General features: G+C 39.2%; 1 non-coding gene across 1 annotated transcript; it reads left to right on the plus strand.

The window, feature by feature from the left end:
* The first annotated feature begins 4336 nt into the window (after positions 1–4336).
* On the plus strand, positions 4337–4409 carry Trnaa-ggc. The gene has a single exon. It is a non-coding gene; the product is annotated as a tRNA-Ala (tRNA).
* Positions 4410–4760: the final 351 nt, after the last annotated feature.

Raw genomic sequence — 4760 nt, forward strand, 5'->3', positions numbered from 1 at the left:
TTGTCCACAATTTTGCATTGAATGCCTGTGAACGGGTGATTACATTTATAAACTCATAGTTTTTTTAATATATCGATGAATCCGCAAATACAAACATATTGCGAGCGTATACTAAAGGCGTCGGGCTCCTTTCTTCGTTCTTTAGAAAGCATTCCTCTACGGAAACGTTTTTTCTTCCGGTTCAATATTGCCATAAAAATTCCTTCTTCAACTTGAAATGTGAACGGTTTTAAAGAACAAAGTTTTGCTTCTAAAACGACATTCCGAGGAAGATATGCAGCTGCATTATATACGAGGGTAAAAAGCCATAAGCTATTCTCATAATGTGTGTCCACGTCGCTGCAAATGCCTATGAGATTTAATTTCACCTCGCTAGCCGTAGAACACCGTTTTCACTCTCAGTACTTAGAAATTACATGATGTGTGTGTGCCTCAACCGGCTAAATAGCAATTCTTTGAAATAATTCGAAATAAATGAAGACAAACACAAATTCATGACGAAAATAAAATCTCCTCCATTAAAATATCGTCTCAAGTCAAAAATAAGGGAACGGGGGCAGGCTTCCGCCCATTTTTCATAATAGGGTGGTTTCATTTTATTTTTTTATAGCCTAAATCGAAATATTATTACTCTTTGAGTACGTATTTCACGCTTTTAGATTTTTAAATGACGATATCTATTTTTTGCGATTAAATGAAATTGAAAATTTTCAAGAGCGCGAAAATGCAACGGCTAAGTATGAATGCTGGGATAACTCCGTGTAACGTCGTTCTGGTTCCCACTGCCGCACTGAGGTGACCTTGGGACGAGGCATCGAGCGCTGATACGACGCAGGATGCTAGCAGGTAGCAGAGTACCCTGCTAGCAGATAGCGCTTGGCTTAAATAAGGATTATTAATACCTTATCAAACGAAGAAAACTTTCCGACCTTAGCCAGTTTTAATAGGTGATTATTAAGAGATGTTTCCCTGAGCTCTGTGCCTCAATCTCAGACGATTTAAAACTCCTATCTTCTCCTATAGAAACTAGGTCCCTGTGACGTTACGTGGAGTGGCATCGCATGGGCGCCAATCTGGCCTTTTTCAAATGCGGTTAAAATTGACCATTGCCATTCGTCTAAACCGTGATTTCTAAAACCAAATAATTGGTATATTATGAATAAACTAATGGTGGTTAACGAAGGGTGGCCTTTCGTTTTCTTTGATGAAGGAAACTACCCTATTCTTTAAAATAATTCGAAATAAATGAAGAGAAAGACAATTTCATGACGAAAATAAAATCTCCTCCATTAAAACATCGTCTCAAGTGAATATATATAATAAAGGATCAGGCTGGTTTTTACGCCCATTTTTCATAATTATGTGACGTAGTTAGTGTTTTGGATCATTTATATGGTCTGGAGAACCCTTTCTTGAGGAAAGGAATCGATAGCAAGAATGTAAACGCCGACGAACTACTCGACGACGATGCAGAAGGCCGAGGAATTTCTGAGTAGCGGCAACTCGCTCGGGATGTGTTCCTTGCATCATAAACTTGTCTACGAAGGATTTAACGTGGCAAATTTTGCATCATAAGTAGCGCGAAAAATAGGCGACCGAGTATAACAAAAAAACAGGCAGATCTCTTTATTTCACTCTCTCTAACACGGCTGACAGTATTATAAAATGTTTGAACTACACCAGAACATTACTCGACTACCATGTTTTAAATACCCCATGAATCCAGTTTAATTTCTTTCGCGTCCTATGCAAGTTACTTTGAATGCGGTCACGCTGGAAAGAAACGAAGAGTCTGTGAAACGAAGAAAGAAGAAACGAAGAGTCTGTGACACGATGAAGAGAATGAAAACCACTCCAGTGAGTCTTGAGTGATATGAACGAAGGGTAAAGACCTTTTTTGTCTGAAATGTTTAACACATTTTACTGCAAACAATTTTTGTTTTACATGCTGCGTAGGATAATGGTAGAAAATTCGAATTCACCAGGAAAAAATTGAGTTAAACTCACACTTACACTTTAATGGTCCTGGAAACTCATAAGATATAGAAAAACTAAGTTATTATGCTATTCTATATAAAATCAATTTTATAGAATTTAATAATCTTTGGGATGCACCATTAGTGTCTATTGAATTATGTTAAATGGCATTTTAGTGCATAATCGTCGTTTGAAACCTTTTTTGTGACAAGAAAGTTAGCGTTTCGCGTTTCTTGACAGTCAGCCAGACCACACATGCCTAAGTGAACGTTCCATTTTTCGACCTTTGTTAATTTTTTGGGATGTGCACAGCATTTTCCAAGAAAAGGGTAGACTTGATGCATGCTTAGATGCAACTGTTCCGGAAATTTTTTGATTTTACTTTAAGCTATATTACTATTTTTTCGCAGAGGAACTCTATCGTGTCTAATATTTGAAGTCCAGTTTTATACAGAAGTGCACTCTGTCGTAAAAATGATGTGATATCGCAACTAAGCATTACGTTTTTCTGGGAGGTTATGATGACTTAGGTAATGAAAATATTTCTTTTTCGCGCAATGCTTTGAAGTTATGGCTAAGCGAGATCACTTATAATTTATAAATCTTATAAATCATTCAGCATATTATGGAAAGAATATTTTGTGGTGGTGTATACGTCATATTTTGCTTTTAATTTTATGTAAATTGATGTTTGAGTAATTGCGGTTGTTAAATGTTATAAAATTAAAGAAAAATCCTTGGCTACAATAAAAAATTGTAGCATCGTACAATTCTATTACTGTTATAAACTATTAAGTTCACTACCCATTTAATATGCGCTTGATGAAATTGCTGGCGATACATGAGTTTTAGTGAGTATATATGCTATATCTCTTAAACTCCAGTTTTTTTCATATCTGTATTGTCCTTAGAGCTCCCTATTCTAGGTGTGGCTATTTTATTTAATTGCTGACATGCAATTAAATAAAATACCACGAGTTGGAAACAAAATAGAGTGAGAGAGCATCTCTCAAATTAAACGGTAGAATGGGAACATATTGAACAAATTTAGCGAAAAACGACCACCCTCGATTTTTTCTGAAAATTACCAACTTTATCCTCGTGCAGTGGTTTTATGCATAGTTTTATCGACAAAACTTTTATACCATCTTAATTGACACTTCGTTTTCTTCCATTTGAAGGATTTTCATAGATTTTGTTTCATCAATAACCATAGATATATATAAAAATGGCGGAGTCTGTTTTCAGCCCATTTTTTTACATAAACGTAGAGAAAAAGTAGATATTACCACGGAGACTATACCATTCTAGGAGATGGTCTAAAAGGAACCTGGGAGAGCGAGGCGTGACGGAAGAAAGAAACGCGGTCACCAAACGCACTCAAGTTTTTTTTCGTTCTGAAATCGAAATTCATCGCAAAAACGACCGAAGCGAAGATTTTCCGCGGAGATTTGGAAATCTGGATCGGAGACAAAGGGATGGGAGAGGGGGAGGGGGCGGGAGGGAGGGAGATAAGGAGGGGAGAGAGAGAGAGCCTCAACCCCACCAACCCGGGGGGGAACCCGGAAAGACGGCCAACTTTTTCTCTCCTTTCGATTGAAATTTACGGGACAGCCGTGCGCGCACACACACACACACACGCCTACTTTTCGTTTTGCTCAACCCACCCCCCCTCCCCCTGCACTCCGATTCTCCCCCACCGTTTCACCACCGCTTTCGTTTGCTTTCGGACGCGCCATTATCATCCCAGTTTCACTCCTCTTCAAGGCGGACGTTTCTTTGGGAGATTTCCCAGCGGCGGACCCCCGTCCCCCCACTTCATTTAAAAATACAACGAATCGCTTCTCTCTGGCCGAGTGGAAAATAATGGGTCTTTTCGTCTCTTCACTAGAGGTATTCCACGATATTAGCGTAATGGATGTGCCTTTTTTGGATTTCTCAACGCTGGCTTGAATGCATTGACATCAAGTAATTTAAAAATAAATACACCAAAGGATGAAGTTCGCCATGAAAAAATATTTGACATCGCTGGGATACGAAACCGGATCTCCCGATTGACGGTCAGGCGTGTTAACCAATTCCACCACCAAACCCTTTTCTCAGAGCGAACTTCGGGATGGGTTTTACCGAACAAGTTGTTGACGTCACAAGTCCACACTTTGGCACATGTGGCGAGGGTCGTGCTTACTAAGCCACTGTCGGGGTGAAAAACCCTTATTTTGTCGCTGGTCGGCGACGACGAATTTCAAAGAACTGCGGGAATAAGTGACTTTGTACGCAGTCACGCGCACGGGTGCAAAGTTAAATACACCAAAGGATGAAGTTCGCCATGAAAAAACGAAGTTAACTCTGAGAAAATGGCTTGGTGGTGGAACTGGTTAACACGCCTGACCGGCAATCGGGAGATCCGGGTTCGAATCCCGGCTAGGTCAAATATTTTTTCATAGCGAACTTCATCCTTTGGTGTATTCAACTTTGCATCCGTGCGCATGACTGCGTACAAAGTCACTTGTTCCTTAAGTGCTTTTAATTTTCAAAAAAACATTTTTCTACTTGAATGAGAAAGAATTTAACAAAAGCTCAGGCTTAATTTGGTAAGGATTTGACTGCGATGCTTTTGACTTCCGCTCGCCCTTGCTATGTAGGTATCTTTCAAAGGAATCATCAATGGGTGCTGACCCACCATTTATTTCCAATTTCCCTTATATTTTCTTTAATGACTCTTTACCACGCTCTGGTGTTTTGGAATAATTGGTATTAGGCCTGCTTGTTTGGGTGATATA

Source organism: Ischnura elegans, chromosome 7, assembly GCF_921293095.1.
Source record: "Ischnura elegans chromosome 7, ioIscEleg1.1, whole genome shotgun sequence".
NCBI classification, from domain to species: Eukaryota; Metazoa; Arthropoda; class Insecta; order Odonata; family Coenagrionidae; genus Ischnura; species Ischnura elegans.